Genomic DNA, 12,127 nt, shown 5'->3' with positions numbered 1-12,127 from the left:
TGTGTGTGTGTGTGTGTGTGTGTGTGTGAGATTCGGTCATTCTGAGGTCAGTAGATGTATGGTGTTTGTATGGTCAACATTAGTAGGTTGCGGCCCTACCATGTGTGCCCCATTACTGCCCAATTTACATATTCTCACTCTGTCTCCCTCACACACACACACACACACACCCCTGTACTTCTATACTTGTGAGGATACTCATTGACATAATGTATTCTCTAGCCCCTAACCTTCACCTTATTCTAACCTGAACCTTAAAACCAAGTCTGAACCCTCATACCGGTCTTTGAAGGTCTGTTCGGAGGTGAGGACCGGCCCAAATCTCAAATCTCAAACTCAATTTTGTTCTCGCAAAGATAGCTGTAAACGTACACACACACTCTGGTAGAATAAAGAAAGAGGATAAAAAAACAAATAAGTTGACAGATTTCACACCACGGCTCATCTTTACTCTCATCAACGTTGGATTGTGACAGGAACGTTGACGTAAATGATATCATCCGTAAAGAAAGAAAGAAAAGACTGAATGACAATGTGTGTTACAACCCATTCATATCACAAACTAATGAACTTATCTCATGTACGGGGGTTTCCAAGCACATAAGACCGGACTAAAGCCATGATTAAAAACATGGTTTTGCTCTCTACGGATCTCTGCTGATAACAGCACACGGTTGTTTGAAACACAGCCTTGACCCAATTGGATTAGCTGAACACACTTACCCATTTGTCCTTGTTATTGGATTAAAAGAGCCAATAGGAATTGCTGTTCAGGTTTCTGGGAAGGCTGTCACTTCCTCATTACAATGCTAATTGGATGGTTAGTAATTAGAAAGCAGATGTTGCATTCAGCGTCTCGCGCTCTGTCTCTGTGTGTCTCTTTAACATCGCCTCATTTATTCCCCTCTACTTTCTGCCGTTCCTCCCCTCCTCTTCTGTGTTTCTCCTTCTCATTCTCTCTGAACTTGAGGTGAAAAGGACATTGTTGAATATTGTTTCACTCTGCTGGGGGGGGAATGAAACGGGAATGTCTCTCTCTTGAGAAGACCTCCCAACCAGGCCCGAGAGTTTCCCAGACCACTTTACAACTGCGGCACAATCCACCCCATTGTCCGGTTGTTTTTCTGTGTCTCCGGACTCGGCGAGTCTCTGCTTGTTTGTTGGCCATGAAAGGGACACCAAGAGAGACCCTGCCCCCCCCCCCTTTCCATCTTGCTTTTTCTCTCTTGACCCTATCTTGTTTCTGATGTGTTCACTTGTTGGTGCTTTAAAGAATTCTGGTCACAGCTTTGATCTTGATCTTGGACTCTAAAAAGTTGGGTTGCAACCCGTAATGTGTTGCAGAACCACGGGGTCCCGGCTCAACAAGTGTGTGTGTGAGATATGCTTTCATATGTCTGGACCCTGGGGTGAGGGAGGAAGTTTTTCTTTCAGGTCCCAGCCGGTGAAGGATTTTTGGGGTATGCTGGCGTTGAGCTGATGTTGAGTGATAATGTGCTCATGTGGAGTCGAGCAGGTGGTGAAATGCCAAACTTTTTGCATTGTGGTAGAAAAATGCCCGGGTGAAGCACATCCTTTGGTCGATTACTCATTCTGTCCTTCCAAAATTTGTATCACGTCTTGCTAGTTTAATGGCCGGTGTTCGCCTTAACTTCATGGCACTTAACTCATCACCATAAATGTGGGAAATACATCAAGGAATGTTCCATTATTATTTATGTCTGTCTGAAGAACAAGAAGATCGACCGCGCTTCATACATTTCAATAGTTGCAGCTGTGAAATGTTGACATCTGGCAGCAGCCTAATGACCATCTGCTCTTCCTGTGCTGCTACAAGCGTCTTCTTTTTTTTTTCAGGAATTCTCAAACTTCCATTGGAAAGTTAAATGATAATTAAAATGTGTTTCTGCATGCATGCAAAAATCTCCCAATGACATAAACTACGAAAAGCGACGTGATGAGTGAGTGCAAAAATGTAGCTTGTTTCGAATTCTTCGATGCCAAATGGAACGCGTCAGAAATTGTTATGATGATTTATGAATCCGTTGAAACAGGAAGCAGCTCATATTACTGCAACAGGCGGGGGTTTTACATTTAAATAAAGCAGTGAGGCTGCGTTGGTCAAGTTAGTGAACGGATGAACATGTTTAACTGAATCTCCAGTATCCTACATTCAGTGCTAAAGCTGCAAACACACTTGATGTTTTCAAGGAAACTAAAGCTTAACAGTCAGTGTAGAGCAGTAACGGGTAGTGCATTTTCTTGTGCACAGGTAGTGCAAACCATAACTTTCCTTAAGGCGCCACACTAACACTGAGATCATGTTTGTGCTTATATCTGTGTGTGTTTGTGTGTCCCTCCTTAAAAAGTTCCTCAATCCATGACCGTACTTGTGTGTGTCAATCCCCCATCTTGCTGTTACAAGCGCTATTTCAGAACTCCTCTTCATGCACCAAATTATCAGCTATGGGGGGATCGTAATTCTGTCAGCAATTTGTATCCTGTGGTCACGCACGGAGCACAAAAAATGTCCCCAGCTTGAAACTATTACATCTTGCTGAGTGGGAACCTTATTGGCTCAAGATGTGAAATAATGGAGGCTATTTGTACGGGATATGACATTATCTGTAATGGATTTCATGATGTTTCAGGAAGTCACCCGCTATACTGCCTAAGTGGTTATGTATTCTAACTGAATGTCATCTTTACTTTGAAGACTTTCAGCGAGCACAGACGGACATGGCCCGATCATGTACTTACAAGGTGCAGCCAATTCATTGCCGATGTGATGAATCTGCCTTTATGGCTGTCGCACGTTCAAATGTCCAAAAGTTGATATTGCTAGTGTCGCGGTTTGCACCATTTAACATGACTTATGGCTTCATTTGAAGTTGCCATTTTCCAGAGGCCCCTGGTTATTATTTCTTCTGATATTACAGGGAATATATATATATATATATATATTCCCTGTAATATCAGTATAGGTGTATATTGTATAGGTGCATTTCAGAGAGGTCAAAAGCAATACCCGAATCTAACATTGATGTAATATTTACAACTTTTTGTCTTCAGTCTTCTGTCACTGATTTTTATTCATAGTTTTTAAAAATAAGAAGGAAATGTATTAATAAGAATCCTTGTATTTTTTATATTAAGTTGTTTCTTGGAAAGACATTTCCCACTCATTGATGTCTTCTGACACAGTATCAGGGACCCTATTTGTAACAAAGTAGGACTCCTGTCATCGTTTCTAATCCGTCTGTGTTCGGCCATCGAGCTGCACCGCCACGTTTTAGTGACTCTCCGTCTAATAACAATATTAACTGTTGATTTCAAACTCAATGTGTCCTTGGTTGCTCGCAGTAACATACATAAAGGGTAGAGGAAGATAATAAACACAGATGAGTATTTAAAATTGATTAAAGTCAAATTGAAGGCTTTTACAAGGACACAGTCCCTACGAGCAACTACGACGTATTCGGCTGAGTCAACGTTTACACGGTAAGCCGACGTGTTGCTCGTGTGCCGTTTGTGATGCCAACCGAAATATGTTTACTTTGTGGTCATTAATAGTAGTGCGCCACCGTAGTAATGGCAACTTGTTTACTTCCGGTTCTTCCCCAGATTCGTGCGTAGTTCGATCATAGAGATATAGTTTATAGATCACAACTTAAACTCTGAAATTCTGTGTGTGCACATTTCAGTTGATGTGCAACAGATAAGGTGAGAGAGTCAGTGCATTGGAAAAGGAGCAGCAATGACATGAACATCTTCAGCCTCTGTGTCGTTTGTCCATCAGCTCATCTCTCACTCGACATGTCGACCAGAATTCACTTTTTTGAGAAGCTTCCTGCAGTAAATTGTCGGCCTCCATGTTGTTGTTTTTTTGGCGATAGCGTCATTACTCAGTTTCCACTGGCATGGCCGTATTATGATGGGATGCGAAACACTCCAAATCCTCTTTGTTCTGCCCTCTCTGTGTTTCCGAGGCAACGGTCTCCCACCATCTGGAAGGCCTTCATCCCTCAGTTCCTCTCACTTTCCTCTAATGGCTTTCTCCTCTGTCCTTCTCCATCTCATTGTCTTTGAGTACTGTTTCTCTCTTTAGTTTGTCATACGTGTTATTTTGTAACTTTTTAATGCTCTTATTTGATTCCCTCTCCTGTTTTCCACATTTCTCTCTGTGGCTTCGTCTCGTACTTTTCATTTGAAGTCCTTACCGTATTACCGTATCCTCTCATTTGCTCTCCTCTTTTTATCCTCCTGTGGTCATTTCCATCTCGTTCCCTGCCGGCGTTTTGTCTTTCGTTTTTTTTTCTCTTAACACTTCAGCTGTGTTCTTTAATACGAGTGCTCTGTCCTATGCAGCCTCACACACGGTCATACGCCAATACACACACGGGCAAATCTGCAAATGTGTATGCTCACATACTTACATGCACAGGGGAATGTAATCATGTTAGTTTCCTGGACTAGTCAGTTTGTAATTCATGACATCCAGGTGGATAAATCATATTTGAGAGAACTTTATTGACAAAGACAGATAGGAGCTGTTGAAAGGTGTTTAGTTTCATTCAAACGTGAACAGTATAAGCAAGCATCCGGTGAGTGTGACTGTGTGTGCGTGTGTGTGTGTGTGTGTGTGTGTGTGTGTGTGTGTGCGCGTGTGTGTTCCGCTAAAGTAGGGCCCATTATTCTCAGCAGATGCTGACCTACAGCATGCCAGTCTCTCTGGAGGACAGCACTTGTCTCTCTACTTTTTTTTCCTTCTCTTCTTTGTCGTTCCCCACCTCTCCACCATTCATTTTCTTTATTGTCCCTGCCTTCTCATTTTCTGCTCCTTCCTTCCTTCCTTCCTCCTCCTCCTCCTTTCATGGTTTCCTTCTGAGCTTCACAAGACATCCATCTGGGAGGTTCAATCTCCGCTACCTGTAGTCCTATTTCTCATTCCTTTTTCATCAGCTTCCAAGTGTAAAACTCTCACTCTTTTCCCATCGTCACGTTCCTCCATCTTATTGTCTTCTCCTTGTCTTCCCCCCCCCCCATTGTCTCGTTTTTTACTTGACTGTCAGAAAGTAGTGAACATGCCATTGAGACTGTGGCCGGAGGCATTATGTGTTTGGGTTGTCTGTCAGTCCGTTCGATCCGGTCTCATGACCAATTATTTCAAGAACAACTTGAGGGAATTTCTTCAAATTTGGAACAAACATCCTCTTGGACTCAAGGATGAACCGATTAGATTTTGAAGGTCTTGGCCATAACTCAAGAATTCATATGCTTGTTATGGAAATGATACACACATGTCGAACAGCATAAAATGCTGAAGTGATGACATTTTGGACAGACATGGATGCAGACCACCGCGTGACTGGTCGGAGGTTTACAACCGCAAGGCGGTAATTCTAGCTTTCTTCTATTGTGGTATTTGTACAGTGCACACATTTTCACACTCAGAATTCTGATCCTCAAATAAAATGGCAGATAATAAATGTAGTGCACTATGTAGGAAATATGGAGACACAGCCCTTGTCTTGTTCCGTCCTCCTCCCCCTCTTCCTCCAGTCCCATCTGTCTCAGCCCTCTGCGGTCACACCTCTTTGTCTTCTGTTTACGCTATCTCCTCAGTCTCTTTACATTCATCTCCCTTCTCTCTGTCCTTTGCTCTGTGCTACTATCAAGGAATACAGATGACGATGTTAGTCTTTAGTGGCCTGCTCTTTGTCTGGAAACTTCTTCTTGGTTGTTTGTTTTGAACACAAATGTGCCTCTGCTGTGAAGTCCTCAGTATTCACCTCTTTGGCAACTACAAAATTAGTATGCAGGTCAAAAAAAACAAAGGATTGCGTCTTCGTCTTACTTAAATAATCCCCAGTGAAATACTGCCTGATCTTTATCGTTTGCACACTCTTAATCCTCCATTTATCGGGTCTTACCGAGAAAATTGGACTCTTTTTAAGCCTCTTGTTGATCTTGGTCACTAAACCACTGCAACTTAGTCATAATACGGTGTGACACGCACGTACAAGTGTCACGCAAGTACATGATTTAAATACAAATACTCACTGATTGTTGTTTTCATAACAAGAGGTGACATAAACAACCAATACTTCAAAATGATGCTGCACCACTTTTAGCATGCGTTAACTTTAGCATGTCATAATCTGATCACTGCTACAATAGAAACCTTATTTCCAAAACCAAGGTGTTGGTCATCAGCTGACTTGTTATTTTATTATGTGTGCGTACAAGTTACAAAAGGACTCTTTGATGAGTGGAGCCAGGGTGCTACTGTAGAGTTCAGAGTTTAGATCGCACAAAAGCAGCTCTGTCCTGCTCCTTCATTTGGTTTTTAGGAAAGTTTACACTCCAGCAACTCCCGTCCAACTTGTGATGGATAGAGTTACATTTGCCAAATTCATGGCTTTGCCCTAATCTTCAAATTGTTTTCTTGTGTAAACAAATACACATTTACACAGCTAGAAACAGCTTCTTTTGTTTAGTTCTGTGTGAAATGAAAAAACAGGCTGGGGGGGTCTTGGTGAACGGTCAGTTGCTCCTTTTCAAAACACAAGTCTCGGGCTGCGTCTGAGATCTCATACTAAGCACTATATACTCAACATGTGTACTTTCTACTACTTTTCAGACACACTGAACTGTAATTACCTGAGAGCCTCACTGTCAGTTGGTTGCCATTTGGTTTTGAACGATGTTAAGAACGTTGTCGTCCTTTCGAATTGCATTGTGGGATATGTATGTCGACAATTGTCCAGCTTTTTGCATACTGTAATATTTCACTCTAAATGGTTTACAATTTACATATTATTGGTTTCATGCCAAGGTTTGCGACATACTAATAAATCCCACATCCTGTTTTAGCGTACTAAATAGCATGTTAATATGGGATTTTGGGCGCAACCTAGTTTTAAGTGTGTTTGTTAGGGCATGTTTGAACATGAAACACTGCCCTCCATAACAGGCCTATTGAAAGATCCTGAAAACCAGCTGTTATCAGCCCACATCAGTCATTAACTTAGCTTTGCTTTTACTGCAGTTGCAGGTTTATCAATGTCATCATATGGTTTGTCCAATGTACCAAATGGTAACGAGGGTTTGAATGTTATGTCTATGTATTTGGTATGCCCCCTAATCCTAGTTGATAATACCATTCCTTAGCCTTTGACCCCATCTTCTAAGTGTTTGATGGGAACTGATGGAGTATCATATGACCCTAAGGGGTCAGGAGTCGAGGGAGATTTAGGGCTCTCTAACACACACACACACACAAGCACCATATTGACAGCTGAACCAACAGAATTCCATCTCTGACATACACACACACACACACACACAGAGTGTGTAACCACTTAACCATAAGTAGGAAAACAGCTTAGTGTCTTATTGGGCTTCTCCTAATAAAAACTCTCTCTGCTGCTTCGGGCGTTACTCTAAATGACTCGGCTCTGTTCTGTTAAGAGTTTGTTTTTTCCCCACTACTCGCAGTTAATACAGTTCCAGATGCCACGTACTCTACCTGTGCGGTGTGTTCACACAGCAGCTTTGTGTGCTTTAGCTCAGTCAAAACAAAAACGCCAGCTGACAATCATGCTGAAAGCCTTCACTCTCTTTAAGATCTTAGTAAACTGCATGAAAACAACAAAGAAAAATCAATGATTTGTTGGTAAAGTTATTATTTGTTTGCTGCTATTCCATGCCACCACTATTGTACATGCATACACTGTTATGTCCTCGTGTTTTTTTCAAAATAACCTCTCAAGATCCTCCAGAAGGAGCAGATGATATGATTGGATTTTTAAGCACTTTACAGCATAAATATGCATATTCATAAGAAAAAACAGATTTCCTTTAAAGTCATTTAATGTTTAAAGCATTACTTTATAGAGTTCATCACTATCCCAAATAGGTGAAGATATAGCATTTTTTTATGTAATGTTATTATGGAAGGACATTAGGCACTTGAGGATATAATTGACAGTATATTGATATACGTTCAAAACCAATATAGAATGTAATTTGCAAAAAAACTGTCGATGTGACGCAGGTTTCATTTTAATTCCAGTGCAATCCTCTCCTTAGATAGCAGATAAAGTATTTCTCCACCCTTCATTATTTTTCACTTAAGCTTTTATTGCCTCATTGTTTGGACTGTGATGCATCTGTGATTAAAGCTTCATAATGAAGTATCGCATTAGGAGGATGGAACTAAGTTAGACTCCGTTCAACTCCGGGGACATTACATCACAGCGGTCCCATTTTCACCAAATGACATTACGGCAGCAGTAGCGGAACCGTTTGAGCTATTAATCTGTTTTATTACCAGACTGTCAAAATACCGTGGCTCTCGTTGACAAAGAATCTGACACTGTTGAATGCAATTTGAATATATGAAGTGTTTTCCCAACCTCAGACCTAAGATCTGTTTCAAATGGATATCAGCACAAGGTGAGGCCTCGGCTCTAGAAAGACTCATAAAGATATAACTGAATTAAAGCTGCATTAAATCTCCTCCTCTTCCTCCCGCTCCTCTTTCTCTCACTTTGAATATCGCTCTTTGCATCCCCCTCTTTCTCCCGCCCTCCTTTTCTTTCTCACCTCTTATAACCCCCCCAACCTCTCATCTCAAACTTTATCTCTCTTCATATTTTGAGGCGGTGTTGTTTTTGTTTGTGCTTTAGTGTTTGGTTTTATTGAGACAATCCATCTCCGACGCGGCTGTCGTTGACTCTCAGGAGTTTTTTAATGTGTTGTGTCACATCGCGACGTCTTGTCTCTCTTTCTTAAAGGTATTTGTGTCTCACTGAGACAGGCTGGGATGATCGATGGTTGCGTATGCGTGTGTGTGTGTGTGTTTTTCCCGCTAGTATAACAGCTGTATCCAGCCCTTTCAGAAAGAGTTAGTGAAGCGCGTGTGTTTATGAGAGAAAGCGGCAGGTGCAGAGGACATATAACAACTCCTTGTTTCCTCAGAAATCCATCAGAAATCCCTTAAATACCAGAGAATTAGAAAGGCTCACGTTACTCTCAATTACTGCCAGACCTGGAGAGAAATCTCTCAAATTATCTTTTCAAATATCTAACCTCTGTACTGAGTGCATCTAAGTCACTAACAATGCCAAAGAAGGCATCCCTGAACAGGTATTACACAGTTGAGTTTCACTTCAAACTGAGCCCCCGATGGCTTTCCTGTTCTGCTTGAAACCTTTTTACATTTTTTTTCGTTTTGCCTTGATTACTCTCTCAATTATGTTAAACTAGTTGTTGCATGTGTCAGAAAGCTGTTCTCATTCATTACATCTGTTTCTGTCTTTCACACACACACACACACACACACAGACAGACATGCATACACACACAGACCACCAGCCTCCTCATTTGGTCTTAACTCCTCTCCAGCTGTGTGCCAATTTGCCTCCTCCAGAGTACGTGGGGTTTGGGAGGGGGTGATTAGGAGCTAGCACTGCATTTGAGCTAAGGTTTGCACTTGTGTGTGTGAGTGCGTGCATGTGTGTGTGTGTGTGCCAGTAATGGGTTCCATCCTCATTACCCCTTAATCCCCAGCTGCTGTGCAGTGCTGACTGGGTTCCTGGGGAGAGAATTCCAAACTTGCCACCGGATTTACAGTGGATTCCCTAAAGATTCCCACTGGATTTCCACCCCATTCCCAATATGTCAACTCTGAAGGCTGCAACTAATTATTATTTCTGCAACTAATTATTATTTCATTATCAATATATATATATATATATATATATATATATATATATATAAATGATCCTGAAAAGCGTTTGATTGTAAAGAATGCCGTCACATTTTCTGTGCCAAAGGTAACTTTTTTTAATTGCGAGTCAAAATTCAACAGTCCGAAAAGGCATTCTTTTATAATGAAATAAAACTGCAAAAGACCACTTAAAGTTACTGCAGGGAACTTTTACCTGGTTATGAAACAGTCTCAATTCAATGCTGATGCCTCTATATGACCTATAAGTAAGTAAATCAGACCATCAGCCAGACGATTGGTTATTTCTTTATAGTTTTCCTTCATTCCTGTCATCGGGTTAAATTCCACGCAAAATAAGACGAGACGATTGACAGCTCGCACGTCCACTAGAAACTCCTTCAGCTCCGGCAGCGAATAAGCACAAATTGGTCTGAGCCGTGCTACAGTAGGTAGTACAGCAGCTTATAGATGGAACCACTGAAAGATCACACAGGTGAAATAAGAGCTCGGTAATGAGGAACAATCACATTTTCCATGTTTCATCTGCCAAATTGTCTTTAAAATGACAGACAGAATACTGGCCTTTATGTTTCTTATCCTCGTCTTGTTTCATTCTTCTTCACGCCTCACGTCACTTCATTGACTTGTTCTCTCTATTTACAGGTTCATCACTAATTATTGTTGTAGTTGAGTTTTTTAAATATCTACTGTAGTGTCCTAATAAGTGATTGAAAGCCTAAGAATTTCGATAAATCACAGTGCATATTAAACAGTTAATAGATAAGTGAAGCATTTGTTCACAAAAGCTGCTGATGACTCTTAATTACCTGTACATCTTTAGAGGCAATGTCTTCTTTTGTTCCTGCCTACAGCTCCTTTATTGTATTTTTCTCACCACTTCAACACTCTTCTTATCCTTGTTTTTCATCAGCATCTCCCCCTCGTTCCTCCCCCTATACTTGTCCTTTCCTCTCCTTCTTACTTTCCATCTTATCTCTCTCTCTCTCCCTCCCTGCCCTGCCTTCTTCACCTCCCCGTCACCTCTCCACCGCTCTTATCTCTGCCTTGGTGACGTTATCGGTGCCAGGGGCCAAATTCTGAGTGACAGATTGACTGACTGATATGGGCAAAGGTATCCAGGCTCAGAGATAGCCAGCAAGCCACGCAGATTAGCCGGCATGCAGACTTGTAGTCATAAAGCCTCTAAAAGGAGAGCGAGCGAGCGAGGCAGTCAGACACATGGACAGACGGGGCAGCTGGCAGACTTGCGTGTTGGTAGAAGAGAAGCAGACAAAACGGCTGTGGCTATCAAGAAGGGAGACATTTGAGACATGTAGCTGATACGCATCACGCAGTCGGAGTGACTTACAATACGTGTAGCAGAACAAGTCGAAAACCAGAAGACAGTTATAGTTTGACAGATGAGAGAAGCAGAAATGTAATGTGTGTGTGTGTGTGTGTGTGTGTGTGTGTGTGTGTGTGTGTGTGTGTGTGTGTGTGTGTGTGTGTGTGTGTGTGTGTGTGTGTGTGTGTGTGTGTGTGTGTGTGTGTGTGTGTGTGTGTGTGTGTGTGAGTGTGACACACACTCTCGCGGCCGATATGGAGCCAGGAGGGGCAGAAGCAGACATCCCAAACATGATGGGCATGTAGTTAGTTATACACTCTCCGCTGCTGACCACCCAAATTGACACACACTGGCGTCAGCATGGAGACCACCAGCACTCTATGTGCGTGTGTGTGTGTGTGTGTGTGCGCTCTGTGCAAGTATTTATGTGCAAATCTGTGTTTGATTCAGTCTGGCTGTCCCGTGGTTGTGTGCACATCAACGTTTATCTCCAGGCAACAGGTCAGCTCTGTGATTGGTTGGAGGCCGCGGAGCCCCACCCACTCAGCTAAGCATATCGACGGTTAGTGTCATTAGGACACTCAGTGAGAGTAACACGCTCCCAACACATTTATACAGAAGTACATGCTTCAGTACACATTATTGTTGAAGTATATTCATCCAAACTGTGAGTCGGTAGGAATTTTATCAAAATTGAGAAAGTGCAGGATTTATTTAATAAATGCACATTTAATCTAGAATGTTCTGTATGTACGGAAACAAAGGAGCATAAATACATGAACAAAAATAGAATTCATTTTGACAAACATCAATGAAAGAAGGGAAAAGAGATGTAAAGGCCGACGGGTAGAATGAGAAAGGATGAATCAAATGTAGAGGGATCAAATGTAATACCTCGTACTGTTAGCTATGTGGACGACACATGTTTGTGTACTTGCTTTCCACTGGGCACAAGACATGGATATCTATTGACAGGATTGTACTGGATTACCACAGCTGTGTGTGTGTGTGTGTGTGTGTGTGTGTGTGTGTGTGTGTGTGTGTGT

General features: G+C 41.9%; 1 protein-coding gene across 1 annotated transcript in view; it reads left to right on the top strand.

Moving 5' to 3' along the window:
• Window positions 1–12,127, top strand: part of pard3bb (par-3 family cell polarity regulator beta b) — a 168,759-nt gene that overhangs the window by 154,795 nt on the left and 1,837 nt on the right. The gene's annotated exons all lie outside the window — the stretch shown is intronic.

The sequence above is a fragment of the Anarrhichthys ocellatus genome, unplaced genomic scaffold, assembly GCF_004355925.1.
Source record: "Anarrhichthys ocellatus isolate YVR2014 unplaced genomic scaffold, GSC_Weel_1.0 scaffold20, whole genome shotgun sequence".
NCBI classification, from domain to species: Eukaryota; Metazoa; Chordata; class Actinopteri; order Perciformes; family Anarhichadidae; genus Anarrhichthys; species Anarrhichthys ocellatus.
Note: the sequence above shows the minus strand (reverse complement) of the source record. Positions and strands in the feature narration are given on the sequence as shown.